The 17,693-nt window shown below is 45.0% G+C and overlaps 1 long non-coding RNA gene across 5 annotated transcripts in view; it reads right to left on the reverse strand.

Moving 5' to 3' along the window:
* Positions 1-17,693, reverse strand: part of LOC140470862 (uncharacterized) — a 1,231,916-nt gene that overhangs the window by 1,186,108 nt on the left and 28,115 nt on the right. For all 5 annotated transcript variants that reach the window (XR_011956764.1, XR_011956768.1, XR_011956766.1 and 2 more), the window contains 2 exons: positions 16,079-16,183; positions 11,049-11,154 (listed from right to left, as the gene is read on the reverse strand). This is a non-coding gene — a long non-coding RNA (uncharacterized lncRNA). The remainder of the gene's footprint in view (positions 1-11,048; positions 11,155-16,078; positions 16,184-17,693) is intronic.

Here is a 17,693-nt window from a genome sequence, read left to right on the forward strand (position 1 = left end):
TTGGTTTTAATTTCCCGGGAGTTTGTAATTCAGGTCCCACAGCCTCTGTCCCAGTCTCTGCTGTCTCTCCCAACCCCACCCAGTGACACTGCAACTGCACAGCTCATGGACAGGTGTTGTCTTGCTGGCCACACCCCTCATTCACTCCCATTGGCTGCAGGACCACACAACCTCTCCTATTGGTCTGGAGCTGTCGTTAATTAAGCTGGCGCCGATTGAGAGTGGTTGGTTCCTCCCTGTCTCTGCCCTGGGATGAGCTCCATCATTCACAGTGAATGGGGCTGTATCACAGAGCACAGGGGCTGGGGGCTATTCAGCCCATTGGGGCTGTATTCTCTCCCTCTGGAGATGCTGCAAGTCGGTCCCAAGTCCCCTCCCATGTGCCCACGGCCCCCCAAATCTTACCTTAAAAAGTAAAATTCCAAGTCTGTTTCAGAATACCTGCTGAATCTGTGTCGTTCAGACTGTTCCAGATGCTCAGAACTTACTGAGGAAAATAGTATTCACATTTTCACCTTGTATTATTTGCCAATTACTTGAAAGTAGTTACTAAAAATTGTGACAGTGCTAACAATTCCTCTCTCTCTCTGCAAATTCAAGACCTTGGAACCAAATCTGCACCAGGTCGAAATCACTGCTTCACCTTCTCAGCTCCAAGGATATTTATGTTTGCTTCAGCTAGCTCGCCACAAAATAGAGGAATGCATCTTAATTTATTAGGATCAAAGAAACAGACCTTCGGTCCAATTCGTCCATGCCAACGAGGAATCCTAAACGAATGGATTCCCATTTACCAGCTATTGGCCTGTATCCATCAAAACCCTTCCTACTCATGTACCCAACTGGAAGCCTTTTAAATGTTGTGATTTTTCAGCCTTCACGACTTCATCTGGTAACCCCTCCCATACACAAACCACACTCAGCTTGAAAACGTTGCCTTTTAGATCCCTTTTAAATGTTTCCCCTCTCAATTTAAACCCAGGTGCTCTAGTTTTGGACCCACCTAACCTGAGGAAATAGGACCCCGGCTGCTCACCTTATTCACACCCCTCGTGATTTTATATATCTCCATGAAGTCACCTCTCAGTCTTTGACTCTCCAGAGAAAATAGCCCAAGCCTATTCAGCCTCTCCCTGTCGGCCAAATCCTCCAATCTTGGCAACGTTTTTGTAAATCTTGTCCAAACCTTTTCAAGTTTCACAACATCCTTCCCAGAACAGGAAAATTCAAACTGAAAACAGAATTCCAGAAGTGGCTTAATCAATGTCCTGTCCAGCCACAATATGACATCCCAGCTTCTGTATTCAATGCATTGACCAATAACGGAGAGCGTTAATGGAGTCCCATTTGCCAGCGGTTCACCCTTATCCCTCTAAATCGTTCCTCTTCATGTACCCAATCAAATGCCTTTTAAATGCTGCTGTACTAGACTCCACCCCTTCCTCTGGCAGTTCACTCCATACTTGCAATGCCCTCAACATGAATAAGATGCCCCTTAGATCCCTTTTAAATCTTTTCCCTCTCACCTTAAGCCTGTACCCTCTAGTTCTGGACCCACCGAACTTGGGAAAAAGTCCCTGACTGCTCACCTTATCCATGCCCTTCATGATTTTATAAGATCACCGCTCAGACTCCAACTCTCCAGGGAAAATAGACAGCCTATTCAGCCTTGCCCAATAAGCTCAAACCGTCCAACCCTGGCAAAATCCTTGCAAATGTTTTCTGAACCCTATCAAGTTTCTCAACGTTATTCCGAGAACAGAGAGATTGGAACTGAAAACAGAATTCCAGAAGGGCCTCAATCAGTGCCCTGTCCAGCCACAATATGACGTTACAACAGCTGCATTCAATGCATTGACCAATAACGGCGAGCATACCAAATGCTGCATTCACTCCCTTACCTACCTGTGACTCTACGTTCAAGGAACTAGGAACCTGCACTCCAAGATCTCTTTGTTCAGCAATGTTCCCCAGGACTTTACCATTAAGTGTATAAGTCCTGCCCTGATTTGCCTTTCCAAAATACAACAGCTCACATTTATCTAAATTGAACTCCGTCTGCCATTCCTTGCTCCAATGGCTCATCTGATCAAGATCCTGTTGTATTCTGAACTAACCTTCTTTATTCTACACATCCAATTTTGGTGTCTTCTGTAAACCTACTGACCATACCTCATATATTCACATTCAAGTCATTTATTTAAGGGCCCAATATCCATCCTTGCAGCACATTGCTGCTCACAGGCCTCCAGTCCGCAAAGCAACCCTCCATCATCATCCTCTGTCTCCTACCTTCAAGGCAGTTTTGTAATGGCTTGCTCTCCCTGCATTCCATGTTATCTAACCCTGCTAACCAGTCTGCTTTGTGGAACCTTGTTGAATGTTCATATAAACAACATTCACTACCTGGCTTAATCAATTTTCTTTGTCACTTCAAAACACTCACTCAAGTTAGTGAGACACAATTGGTGCATGTACAAAGCCACATTGACTCTCCCTGATCATTCCTTACCTTTCCAAATAGATGGATATCCTGTCCCTCAGAATCCCTTCCAACAACTTGCCTGCCACTGACTTCAGGCTCACTGTTCTCTTGTTCCATGGCATCTCCTTACCACGTTTTTAAAAATAATGGCACCTCACCTGTCGCTATCAATGATACAAATACCTCAGGAGAGGCCCAACAATCACTTCCCTAGATTTCCAGAAAGTTCCAGGATACACCTGATCAGGTTCCAGGGCTTTATCCACCTTGATGCGATTTAAGACATCCAGTACCACCACCTCTGTAACATGGACACTTTTCAAGTTACCAGTGTTTATTTCTCCAAACTCTCGAGCTTCATATACTTCACCAATAAAAATGACGTGAAATATTTGCATATCTTTTGCACCCCCTGTGGTTCCATAGACAGCCTTGTTCAAAACCATACCCTGAGCCCATCTGCCTGACCTGTCAGGTCTCTTGCACTGAAATAAATGCAGTGTAACTGGTCCATCGCACCTCATTCTGTGACTTGCTCTTGCCTGCCTTGACAGTCTGACTGGTGAACAGTACCAGCCTCAGACTCACCTCTTTTCTCACTGTCCCTTTAGGATTACCCCGACTCCCTCACTGGTTTAATGCCTCCCGAGTGGCACTAGCAAATCTCCCTGCTCGTCAGGACCCCATGCTTTCACCTTCCTACGCCATTGGTACCAATGTACAATGACCTCCCACTGGTTATTTTCCCTTTTGAGAATATTCTGCTCCCTCAGAGACATCCTTGACACTGGCACCAGGGCGGCACCACCCCATTCTGATGTCTCACTGTCAGCTGCAGAAACGGCAGACTGTGCCCCTGACTAGAGAGTCCCCTCTCACCATCGATCGTGTGGAACTGGATATACTTCACATTATGTTAGAAGCCAGTCTCAGTACCAGTAACTTGGCTGTCAGTGCTACATTCCCCTGAAAGTGTATTACCACCTACATTTTCCAAAACCGTATACTTGTCTGAGATGGGGATAGCCACAGGAGACTCCTGCTGTACCAACCTACCCCTCCTAGCTTTCCTGGAGGTAACCCATCTACCTGACTGTATCTGCAGTATCCTGCATTCCTGAGACTGCCACCTATCACACCGCCCACCCCACCCCCGGCTCCTGTCAATTCTTCACTGCCTTTAATCACTCTTCCACCAATCCATACGTTCCAATAGGATTTGCAATCACACTTCCTGCAGACAATTATCAGGATCATTGAAACTCTCCCTAATCTCCCTCATCTGACAGGAACAGCACGCCACTCTACAACAGGCCATCTCTCCGCCTTAACAATCGACAGACCAAGACAAAGGCACAGTCTTACTGCTCGAAAAATACTGCCCGAGAATAACTTAATGCTTACGTTTTATATCTTAAACATTTAATCAAGAGACCCTAAGACATTAAAAAGAAATAGTCACCTGACTCACGATTGTAGATTTAATAAAATAAAACCGACTAAGATTGATATTTGAAGAGACTGAAACTCACTGAGCTGATCCCCGGCTCTGAGTACTTCCAAGGGTGAGGTCTCTCTGAGGGCAGCTGTGAAATGTCACTGTTTCTCTTCTCTGCCCACTCCATTTCCAGAGAGGTTTTTAACTTCACAACAAGTCAGCTCAGAGAGGTCACTGCTTGGTTTTATTCACTGGGGGTTGCCCTTGCTGCCCAGACCAGTATTTATTGGCCACCTTTACTTGTCTTGGAGAAAGTGGTGGTTAACCGCCTCCCTGAAATGCTGCAGTCCATGTACACCACAGTGATGTTTGGACAACAATCCCCCTCTGGCCCCACAACCCTCCCTGTCTCTGTAATCCCCCTCCAGCCTCACCACCCTCCCTGTCTCTGTAATCTCCCTCCGGCTTCAGAAATTACATGGCCGTGGCTTAAGGTTTTTATTTGGATTCATTTTTGTTTAATAACCCACCCCCCCCCGAAAAATAAGTGAAATATTTCGCCCTCAAACAAATTTCTGTTGATTGACCTTTTGGAGAGGCTGACACATGGACGTTGCAGTATTTTATCTCACATTGTACACGTAGAATGATGGAACTTTATTTTAAACATTGCTAAAAAGGGAGGCAATGGCTTAATGGTATTCCTGCCAGATGAGCGATATGTACAGTGTTCCGAGGATTAGGGATAGAATCCCAACATGGCTGATGGCAGCATCGGAATTCAATACAATCTAGAATGAAAAGGCGAATGATGACCATGAAACTGTTGTTGATTGTTAGTAACCCATCTGGTTTACTAATGTCCTGTAGGGAAGGAAACGGACATTCTCACCTGGTCTGGCCTACATGTGACTCCAGACCCACAGCAATGTGGTTAACTCTCAACTGCCCTCAGGAAAAAAATACTTTAAAAACTGTTAAAAAAATACTCCGCAGGTATCACTTAAAAACTGACTGTTCCCATTGGGACTGTGAATTTCTGAAAGGCCTGAACTAAAACTGAGTTTCAGCTTCACCTTCTCCCTGTCTCACCTCACTATTTACACCCAACTCCAAAACACTCTCATTGAGCCAAGCAGCCCTCACAGTGCAGCCCTGTCATCTTCATTATCTGCTCACACCTACACTGCCCTCAGCCTCCTGTACTGTCCAAATACAACTCAATGGGAACTCAGGGAGAGCACCTCATCTTTCAATTCAGCCCTTTGTAACCCCAGAGTCAACATGGACCTCAGCAGTTTCGGAATGAACAGACAGTTGTCAGAAGCTGGAACATTCCACCTGAAAAGGTAATGGAATTTTAGTCCAAAAGGATTTTTAATGGGAAGTTTACAGGTAATTAAAAATATGAAGTTTACAGGTTAACATCATGAAGTGGGTGATTGGGTCTAAATCTGAGAGTTCTTACAAAGAGACGAGGTGTAATTTGGATAAATCTGTGCTCCCTCTCAGGCTTATATCTCCTTCCTCAGCTGTAGGGCCCAGAACACAGCAGATACCCAAAGGGTGACCCAATCATGAATTCGTACATCTTTCTTCTTAACAAAAATATTGGAGATATCTTCCCACAAACAGAGCAGAGAAACCTTTCTCCTTCCACAGTTAAATGCCAATAACATTCAGATCCTGATGACCCCATTGACTGTAAAAACTTGCTTTTGAGATCCCAGCCCCAATTATTCTCATTTAATATCCTATGAAATGAATTCACAAAACAAAACTCAGTCAGTACAGGAAGAATATAAAGACACATTTTTTTCTTGGTATGTGCTTGATGTGTAAATGCCTCTTTTCAAGTTGCACGCCCCCCCCCCCCCCCCCACCCGAGGAAGGTGACATGCACATGCGCCTCACTATACCTTACCCCCAATAAAAATGGCGGCCATATCCCAGGACCTTTAACAGCCTGAGGGCCGCAGCCACTTTCCCATCTGCTGCAAACGGGGGATTAAGAGTTTCTAGTTCAGACTTTCAAACCGCACAGAGTGTAATTAAAACTTTCCAGTCGAAAGTGACTCATTATCTCCGTCTCCAAGGCCACTCTCCCCTTCCCTGTTTGTGTCTCCCACATTCACCGACGGCCGAGTTACGTGGCACTGCATCAGCAGAGTTACTGGTGACGTGTCATCCCACTGGCCACGCCCCTCATTCACTCCCATTGTTTGGATGACCAACTAGTTGCACTTGGTCCACCAGTCCCACCACCTTTTCCTATTGGTCCGAAGCTGCCATCAATCAGCTGGACCCCATTGTGAGGTCAGTGGTGGGATCCTCCCCCTGTCTGAATCAAACCCCGAAGGTGTATGGATGGTGTCAATCAGGAACAACAAGCAGAAGGTGCTGGGAAAGCTCAGCAGGTCCAGCAGCATCTGGGAACAAAAATCTGTCCAGTGGCCCTTCCTCAGAACCGATGGAGCTGGGAAAATTAGAATTCTGACGCTGTGGAAACAGGCCATTTGGCCCAAAAGGTCCACAGCATCCCTCCGAAGGGTATCCCACCCAGACCCATTCACCTACCCTATTACTGTATATTTCTCCTGACTAATGCAACTAACCTACACATCCCTGAGCATTATGGGAAATTTAGCTTGGCCAATTCAACTAACCTGCAGATCATAGGGGTTAAAGAGTAAATAATAGGCAGGGACAGAATCCAAAGAGAGACTCGAACATTTGGAAAGACAAAGGAGTGGATTACCATCTGGCTTGGGGGGGGGTGCATAGCTGTTAATGGAGGGGACAGGAACCTGTGTCTGGCAGCATCTCAGTGGAGGTGGCGGAAATGGCGACTGATGATCTACGTTCTGCTGCAAAAACAGACCCCGAGCTTCCAGCTGCCTGCCACTTTAACACACGAGCCTGTTCCCTGGCCAACATCTCTGTCTCATGCTTACTGCAGTGTTCCAGTGAGGCCAGAACATACCAAATGGCCCCATATTTCAAGGAGTGCAATTTCCCCTCCCATGTGGTCAATACCATCCACTATATCTCCTCCACTTCCTGCACCTCTGCCTTTGAAACCCACACCTCCAATTGCACCACCACCCCCCCCCCCCCCCCCCAAGTCCTTACCTTCCACCCAGATACAACACATCATCCTCTGCCATTTCCACCAGCAACAATCAGACCGCACCACCAGATTCTTAAGGGGTTTGACAGAATAAATACTGATGTGTCTGAGGGTAAATACTGAAAGGGGAGTCTGAAACCAGATTCTGAGCCAGTCACAGAATCAAGGGTTCTGCTTTGGATTCGTCAAGTTTAAAGGTAACACAGACATGGGTAAGGGTTTTTAGTAGCAATGGAGCTAGGGTGAAGAGGAGATAAGCAACGGTTTAGAGATTGGAATTCCTGGTGTTTGGGATTGTGTAGATGTCTAATAAGAAGGTCAGCTTCGCGTCAGATATAACAGCAACATTGTGAAGAGTCTAGTTCTGCTGCATAATTCCCAGTGAGAGGGAGAGGTTCAGCAGTTAGGAAAAGGAATTTGTAAGGCAATGGGTTTAACTGTGACAATGTTTCATTGGAGGAAATTGCACCTAATCAAGTAGTGGGAATGTGGTAAGTAATTTGATAACTGAGTAACAGTGGAGTAATGGAGAGGGATGATGGGGAGGGAGAGTTGGGCAACATCAGTGTACATGTTAAACCCAACATGGTGCTTTTGCACAATATCACCTCCTGACAGTATGTAGGCAAGATACAGGAGGGGCCAAGGATAGATCCATGAGGGACACCAAATGCATGGAATTCAGAAAGGAAAGGGAGTGTGGAGATGGAGCAGGATTTTCCAACAAACGTGAGGTCAAATATCAGTTTTTCACAGAATGGGAGAGAAGGACCATAACCAGAAAAGACAGAACAAGGAACAATGTCTGTGAATAGGTGAAGGGGACTGATGAGGTGGAGGAGAAAAGAGAGTTGGAAAGTCTATGGTTTAGTGAGATTAGGGTAAAGGGTCAAGAGGAGCTCTGATAAGGCTTGACAGGAGATGAGATTGGAGAAAAATGTAGGTTTGGACAAAAACCAGGAACACCACGTGAGGGGGGGGGGGGGAAGCAGCAGATCGGATTATCTCAGTCTTAGTGACAGAGAACCTCCATGTGCTCCAAACTCGTTGTTGGAGAGAAGGATGGAGGAGACAGGATGATGGACAGTGTTTCACAAAGAAACCAAACCTGGGTAAGTGATATTTAAAGTGAGTGAACAAACCTAATGTATTTAAATTTTATCCAAAATATTAAAACAAACGACTGAAAGTCCTGGTTCGAATCCCATCTTGGCAGATGGTGGAATCTGAATTCAAGAAAAAATAACTGGAATTAGGAATCTCCTGATCTCCATGGAAACATTGTCAATGGCAGAAAAAACCCTCCCAACCTGACAGTGGCCCAGCCAGCTACTCACTGTATTAATCACTGCAAAGTCTTAACAAAGGAATGAAACTGGATGGACCACTCGTCATCTAAGAAGGCACTCGAAAATACAACCACAGAATCAGCCCTCTCAATGGTGCAATGTCCTCCAGACTAACATCTGGAGTTTGGTGCCAAATTGTGCCGAGCTGTCTCACAGACCAATCAAGGAACAGCCTGACGTACTCATACTCATGAAATCAACCCTTACAGACAATGACCAGACACCACCATCACCATCCCAAGAGATTGAGATTGTAGTGATGGAAAAACACAACAGGTCAGGCAGCATCCGAGGAGAAGGAGAATCGATGTTTCGAGCCTAAGCCAGTTATCAGCCTGACCTGCTGTGCTTTTCCAGCACCAGACTCTTGACTCTGACCTCCAGCATCTGCAGTCTTCACTTTCTCCTGAAATCTCTGGATATGTCCTGCCCCACCAGCAGGACAGACCAGGCAGAGGTCATGGCACAGGACAGGGAGGATTTGCCCTTGGAGTACTCAGCATGGACTCCGGACACCAGGAAATCTCATGGCTCCTGCTGATTACCACGTACTGTCCTTCCTTGGCTGATGGATCAGTTCTTCTTCATGTTGAACAACATTTGAAGGAAGCACTGAGGAAGTAAAATGGTGTCAAACGTACTCTGGGTACAGGATTTCAATGTCCACTATCGAGACGAGCTCTGTAATAGAATTACTGACTGAGGTGGTCAGGTCCTAAAGGGTATAGCTGCTCAACTGAGTCTACAGCGGGTGGTGAGGGAACCAACAAGAGGGAAAAACAAGAGTGATCTCATTGTTATGAATTGACCAGCTGCAGATCCATCTGTCCATGACAGTATCAGTACGAGCGACCATCACACATTCCTTTTGGAAACACAAGTCTTAGCTTAAGGTTGAGAAAAACCTCCATCGCGTTGAGTGGCACGATCACCGTTCTAAATGGGACAGACTCTGAAGAGATGTAGGATCTCAAACTCGGTATCTCTGAGGCACTGTGGGACATCAACAGCAGCAGAACTGTACTCCAGCACAATCTGTAATCTCATGGGTTTGCAAATCCCGCTCTCACCCATCACAATGGACAGGAAAGGAGGGCATGCCATGAGCAGCACCAGGCAGACTTAAAAATGAAGTGCCAACCTGGTGAATCTACCAAACAGGACCATCTGCATTTCAAACAGCATCAGCAGCAAGCAACAGAGCTAAGTGATCCTACATCCAGTGGAACCGATCGGAGCTCTGCAGTTCTGCCACACCCAGTTGTGAACGGTGATGGACAATTAAACAACTCACTGAAGGAAGCATCACAGATATCCCCACCCTGACTGATGGAGGGGCCTCACACACCCATGCACCAGATAAGACAACAGCATTTGCAGCAATCTGCATCCAGAAGTGCAAAGTGGGATGATCCATCTCAGCCTTCTCCAGTGGTTTCTAACATCACAGATGTGAGTTTAAGCCAGTTCGGTTGAGTTTGAATAACATCAAGAAATGGTTAAGTCGTGCAAAGGCTATGGGCCCTGCAAATATTCTGGCAATAACACTGATGGTTTGTGCTCCTGAACTTGCCACCCACCAAGCCAAGTACCGCTCCAGCACTGGCATCGACCAACAATGTGGAACATTGCCCAGGGATGTTCAACACAAAAACACAGGGCAATACAACCCAGCCAATTTCCATCTATCAGTCCACACTCGATCAGCAGTAAAGTGATGGAAAATGTTATCAATAGGGCTATCAAGCAGCAGCTGCTCAGCAACAGCCAGCTGAGTGACACTCATTTTAGTCTCCACCAGGACCACTCAGCTCCTGATTGTGTTACCGCCCTGATTCACAACCTGACAACCAGCTGAATCCCAGAGGCGAGGTGAGGGTGATAGCCCAGTCCCACTCTAAGGCCACTAAGCTGATTCCACCCTTGTCTCAGCTCATATACTCTCATCCACCTTGTGTTATCTCCAGACTTCATTATCCAAACATACTCCTGGCCAGCTTCCCACATTCAACCTCCCTGTAATCTCAAGAAAAACTAAATCTCTATTGCCCAAATACTCCCTTGTACCAGAACTTGTTGATCCATCAAAAGGCTGCTATTCATAATCAAGAACATAGAGCTACAGCGATGTATAGCTTGGAAACAGACCCTTCAATCCAACCCGTCCATGCCGACCAGATATTCCAACCCAATCTAGTCTCACCTGCCAGCATCCGGCCCACATCCCTCAATTTAAAATTCTGACCCTTGATTTAATTCCTGGTTGTGATCATCCCTAGCTCGCTGCATCACACACCCTTTGAGACCTCGACAACCCATTCTGTTTGAGACTCCCAATGATCTGTTAATTCATTACTTCACCAGTGTGGCTGCTTTCACAGTTGCCAAAGCAACACGTTCTGAAATTCACAGCCAAAACCTCTCAGGTGTGCTTTCCTCCTTTAAGACATTCCTCAAAACCTGCTTATTTGGCAATGCTTTTGGTCACCTGACCTAATATCACCATCTCTGGCCTTATGTTTAAAATTCTAAATAATATTTTTGTGGAATTATAAGCATGACAATAAAAATATGAACTGTTGTTGATTTGGACATTACCTTCAGATCTTTACTGTTGCTGAATGAATACTCTGTAATGTCTCTTACCCAACCACATTGTGGGAGCACCTTCACCACACAAACTGCAGCTGTACAAGAAAGTCAAACATCACCCTCTCCCAGGCAACAGGGATTTGGCATTAATCACTAGTATCTGTGGAAGGAGAAACACAGTTGATGTTTCAAGGAGTGCAAAATGGATTACAGGGAATGAAAACGGTGCAGAATGAGATAGTCAGAAATGGAAGGAAGATACACTTGCTTATTGGAAAAAGGAATTCTCGACCATTAAAGATTTTCCGGAAAATATTGATAAGCAGCACATGGTCAGGGGCTGGGCGGCAGTGAAAAATTAACTTACAAAAATGTCTGTAACAATAATAGTAAAAAACCAAACAGACCAAAAATACACCCATTGTTCAAGATTGAGGAAGCTAGATATTGACAAAGTGGTCATGAGGGAACCCAGAGATGAAGCAGAGCAGTATAAGCTGTTACGATCCCACAGTCATAGAGATGTATAGCACCGACACAGACCCTTCGGTCTAACTCATCCTTGCCAAACAGGTATCCGAACCTAGTCTATTCCCATTTGCCAGCACTTGGCCCATATCCCTGTAAACGCTTCCTAAACATATCATATGTCTAGTTAGATGCCTTTAACATGTTTTAATTGTACTAGCCTCCATCACTTCCTCTGGCAGCTCATTCCACCCACTGCATGAAAGAGTTGTCCTTTAGGCCCCTTTGACATTTTCTCCGTTCACCCTAAAGCAATGCCCTCTAATTCTGGACACCACCACTCCAGGGAAAACACCTTGTTCATTTACTCTATTCATGCCCCTCATGATTGTATAAATCTCTATAACATCACTGCTCAGCCTATGGCACTCCAGGGAAAACAGCCCCAGCCTTTTATGCCTCACCCTGTAGCTCAAATCCTCCAACCCTAACAACATCCTTGTAAGTCTTTTATGAAACCTTTCAAGTTTCACAGCACCCTTCTGATAGGAGGTAGGCCAGAATTGCACACAATATTCCAAAAGTGACCTAACGAATGTCCTGTATAGTAACATGACCTCCCACATCCTATACTCAATGCTCGAATCAATAAAGGAAAATATACTAAACACCTTCTTCAGCATCCTATCCTTGACTTGCAAGGACTATGAACCTTCAGTCCAAGGTCTCTTTGTTCCGCAAACATCTCCAGGGCCTTGTCATTCAGTGTATAAGTCCTGCCCTGATTTGGTTTTCCAAAATGCAGCACCTCACATTTATCTAAATTATACCCCATCTGACCAATATCTCATTGTAATCTGAGGTAACGTTCTTGATTATCCACAACACCTCCAATTTTGTATGACCTGCAAACTCATTTACGATACCAAATCATTTAAATGAATGACGAAACAAATCCAGAAATAAACATCCATTTCTCTGAGATTGAATGTGCTCTGTGTAAATCCTGCCCAATGACTCTGTACCAGAGAAAGGCTGCACATGCGCCTGGCTGCACCTTGCCCCCTAAAAAACTGGTGGCTCCGCATGTTTCCAGTGAATTCTTGCCCCAAATAAAGATGGTGGCGCGCACCCATGCCTGCAGCCACACAGAGGCAATTCCCCGTTTACTGAAAACACAAGACTGTGATGTTCAAATTTGTGTTTTCCGATGTGCACATTTTGTTTGTAAAACCTCTCCGCTCATACAGAATCTCTCTCACCTCCTGCGGTTCCACAGACAGCCTTGATTTGCGGTTACCTATTATCTGCCTGGTTACTCATTTGTCCTTAGTGTATTTGTACAATCACCTTTTATTCTCCTTAAACCTATTTCCTGAAGCTATCTCATGTCCCCTTTTTGCCCTCCTGGTTTACCTCGAGTATACTCCTACTGCCCCTATACTCCTCTAGGGATTCACACAAACACAGCTGTCTTTACCTGCCATACGCCTGCTTCATTTTCTTGACCAGGCTCTCAATTTCTTTCAACAGGCGGCATTCCCTACACCTACCAGCCTTGGCCTTAACAGGAACATACTGTCTGTGTACTCTCATTGTCACAGGCCTATGGAGGCAATGGCAGATGAGGATACAGAAGCAATCATTCTCAGTAAAGAGGTAATGTTGGGAAAGATAACAGCCTGAAGGTAGATGGGTATCCAGGCTCTGATGGATTGCATCCCAGGGACTAAAGGAGATGGGGGGGGGTAGGGGCTGGGGGGGCTGGGGGGGGTGGAGGGGGGTGGAGAATAACAAATAGACTCGTGAAAATTCACTAAAAGTTGGTGGATTCTGGAATGGTTTTGACAGACTGGAAGCTGCAAATGTGGTGCCACTATTTTTCAAAAGGACCCGTTAGCTTAACATCTGTAGTGGAGAAAATGCTTGAACCTCTCAAGGAAGTAGTGGTGAGATATCTGGGTAGAAATTGTCTCATTGAGCAGACACAGCATGGATTCAGGAAAGACAGGTCATGTAGAACACATTTACTGGAATTATTTGAGGATACGACGAGTGCGTTGGACAAGGTGGACTCGGTGGATGTGGTGTACCTGGATTTCCAGAAGGTATCCGATAAGTTGCCACACAAAAAGCTGCTGAATAAGGTAAAGATGCACAGCATTATTGGTAATGTATTATCATAGATACAGGATCGGTTAACCAGCAAAAAATAAAGAATGGGGATAAATGGGTGTTTGGATTAGTGTTGGCACTACAACTGTTTGCAATTTACACAAATGTTTTGGAGTTGAGGACCAAGTGTCCGGTGTCAGAGTTCACATTTGATACAAAGATGAGGTAGAGCAATGTCTGCAGAGGCCACTGTCAGTCTGCACAGGGATACAGATAGGTTAAGTGAATGATCTGGCAGATGGAGTTCAATGTTGGGAAATGTGAGGTCATCCATTTTGGTCGTACGAACAGAAAACTGGATGATGAAATGGTGAAATCTTGCAGCATTCTGCTGTGCAGAGGGAGCTGGGTGGCCTTGTGCATGAATCTCAGGAAGTTGGTTTGCAGGTGCAGCAGGTAATTATGGCAGTGAAGGGAATATTGTCCTTCATTGCTAGAGGTATGGTTATGCTGCAGCTGTACAGGATGCTGGTGAGGCCACACCTGGAGTACTGTGTCCAGGTTTGGTCCCCTTACATTAGCAAGGATGCACTGGCACAGGAGGTTCACTAGTTTGAGTTGGGAGTTGAGAGGGTTGGTGTATGTGGAGAGATTGAGAAAACTGGTTCTATAATCATTGTAATTTAGAGGAATGGGAGGTTGGATAGGAAAAAATAAAATTATGAAGAGAGTAGATAAGACAGAAGCAGGGAGGCTATTTCCACTGGGGTCGGTTCAAACTACAGAGCATTACCTCAAAATAAGGGGGAGCAGATTTAGGACTGAGTTCAGGAGGAGCTTCTTCAGTTAAAGGGTTGTGAATCTGTGGAATTCCCTGCCGAGTGCATCATTTGACGTTATCAACTTGAATGCTTTTAAGGCAAAATGTAGATTTGTGAACAGGAAAGGAATTAAGGGTTATGGTGAGAGAGCAGGAATGTGGAGCTGAGGCCATGAAAAGATCAGCCCTGATCTTATTGAATGGTAGAGCAGGCTTAAGGGGCCAGATGAACGTTCTTGCCTTGTGCCATCAAAATTGGCCTTTGTCCAATTCAGAACCTTAACTTTTCGATCTGGTCTATTATTTTCTGTAAATATTTTAAAAATAGAATTATCAGAGAATCCCAACAGTGTGGAAACAGGTCATTCAGCCCATCACATTGATACTGACCCTGAAAGCCTCTTAACCTGCCCCTGTAACATTGCATTTCCCAGAGCCTGCACATCCCTGAACATTACGGGCAATTCAGCCTGGATAATCCACCCAACCTGCACATCTTTGGACTGTGGGAGGAAACCAGAGGGCCCAGACGAAATCCATGCAGAAAACCCCAATAAGGTGATCATCCCATTCTCATTTCCCAGTTCCACCTAAATAACTTCACTGACCATACTCCCAGGAATATCCTCCCTAAGCAAAAACATAATGCTATTTCGAATCAAAAATGCCACTCCCCCTCCTCTCTTGTCCCCCTTCCTATCCTTGCTATAGCATCTATACCCTGGAACATTAAGCTGCCAGGCCTATCCATCCCTGAGTGATGCCTCTGTAATTGCTATAATATCCCAGTGCCATGTTCAAAACCACACCCTGAGCTCATCTGCCTTCCCTGTCAGGCCTCTTCTATTGAAGTAAATGCAGTGCAACTGCTCAGTCCGTCTTCATTCTGTTCCTTGCCCTTGCCTGCCTTGACTATTTGACTTCTGAACTGTACCAGCCTCAGACATACCTCTATTCTCACTACCTTCTTGGGTTTATACCCACTCCCTCACTGGTTTAATGCCTCCCGAGTATCACCAGCCAGTCTCCCTGCCTAGATATTAGACACCTTCCAATTGAGGTACAATCCATCCTTCTTATGCAGGTCAACTCTACTCCAGAGGAGATCATAATGATCCAAAAAACGTGAATCCTTTTCCCCTGCACCAGCTCCTTAGCCACCGATCCAGCACCACCTCCTCCTCTGTAATATGGACATTTTTCAAGATGACACCATTTATTTCCCCACATTCTATATCTCCCATGTACTTCTTCACAGTAAACACTAATGCAAAATACTTGTTTCCTATCTCACCCATCGCCTGCAGCTCCACACAATGGCTGCCTTGCTGATCTTTGAGGGTCTCTATTTTCCCCCTAGTTAGCCTTTTTTTTTCCATGTATTTACAAAAGCCCTTCGGATTATCCTTAACCCTATTTGCCAAAGCTATCTCACGTCCCTTTTTTGCCTCCTGATTTCTCTTTTAATTATACTCCTACTGCCTTTATACTCAAAAAATTTTTTTGATTGGAATAAATGCAAAATATAACATCTTGACAAAACAAACGAGGGCAGGACTTACACTCAATAAAAGTAGAGCCTTGAGTAGTGATATGGGAACAAAGAGACCGAGGGCTTCAGGTCTTTGAAATTTGTGTTACATGTAGACAGAGTGGTTAAGAAAGTGCTTAGCACACTTACCTTCATTGTTCAGACCTTTGAGTCCAGGAGTTGGGACGTTATGTTGAGGATGTACAGGACGTTGGGGAGGCCTCTTCTGGAATACTCTGTCCAGTTCTGGTTGTGCTGTTATAGGAAGGATATTAAATTGGAGCAGGTTCAGAAGAGATTTACCAGGATGTTGCCATGAATGGAGGGATTGTGTTCTAAGGAGAGGCTGGATAGGCTGGGAATTTTTTTCACTGGCGTGCACGAGGTTGAGGGGTCACCTTATTACAGGTTGACAAAATCAGAAAGTGTTTTGCTGGGGGGGAGGGGGGGGATTCAAAACTGTGCTGCATTCATTTTGAGAAGAAATTAGAAAGATTTCAGAAAAGACATTAGGGTTTTTAAAAAAATTATACATGTGAAATGAACTTCCAGAGGAAGTGGTAGCTGTGAATACAATTACAATATTTAAAAGACATTCAGATAAGTACATAACTAGGAAATATTTGGATGGATGTGGACCAAGCGGAGGCAGGTACAATTAGTTCAGTTTGGAATTATGGTCGGCATGGACTGGTTGGACCACAGGGTCTGTTTCCTTGCTGTATAACATTATGACTCTAATCCTCACTAACTCTAAATTCCTCCATCCTCACAACTCTCCCAATCACTGTCACTTCATCCAGCCTCACAACTCTTCCTTATTTATATAATTCTTCAACAGCCACAGAACGCTCCCTATCTCATGTCCTCCAGTTTCTCAGATCTCTGTGATATGTGCCTTTCTTTCGTTCCAGCCTTGAGGATGCCCTCATTCACTCCGATTGGTTGGAGGACAAACTGGTACGACCTGGTCCTCCAGTACTGCCCTCTGCCCCCTATTGGCCTGCGCTGATATCAATCATTCGGGGCCCATTGTGAGGTGAGTGGTGGGATCCTCCCTCTCTCTGCCCTGGGATGAGCTTCAACATTCACAGTCAATGGGGGCAGTATCACAGAGCACAGGGGCTGGGGCTATTCAGCCCATTTGGGATGTACCCTCTTCCTCTGGAGATGCTGCAAATCTGTCCCAATTCCCTTCCCCTTTGCCCATAGCCCCCCAAATCTTCCCTTAAAAAGTAAAATTCCAAATCTGTTTATGAATAACTGCTGAGTCTGTGTCCAGCTGCCATTCAGACTGTTCCAGATACTCAGAACTTACTGAATAAAATAATGTTCACATATTCACATTATTTGCCAATTACCTGAAAACAGTTACTAAAATTGTGACATTGTTAACAATTCCCCTCACTCTGCAGATTAGATATCCTAGAAACAAATTTGCACCTGGTCAAAATCACTGCTTAACCTTCTCAGCTCCAAGGACAATTATCTGTGCTTCTGCTACCTCTCCACAAAAGAGGAACACATCTTATTTTCATTTATTAGTGTCATAGAGATGTACAGCACAGAAACAGATCTTTGGTCCAATTTGTCCATGACAACGAGGAATCCTCAACAAACGGAGTCCCATTTGCCAGCTATTGGTCCGTATCATTGGAAACACTTCCTATTCACGTACCCAATCGGATGCCTTTCAAATGTTGTAATTGTATCAGCCTCCACTACTTCATCCGGCAGCTCATTCCACACATACACCACACACAGC

Source organism: Chiloscyllium punctatum, chromosome 52 (assembly GCF_047496795.1).
Source record: "Chiloscyllium punctatum isolate Juve2018m chromosome 52, sChiPun1.3, whole genome shotgun sequence".
NCBI lineage: Eukaryota > Metazoa > Chordata > Chondrichthyes > Orectolobiformes > Hemiscylliidae > Chiloscyllium > Chiloscyllium punctatum.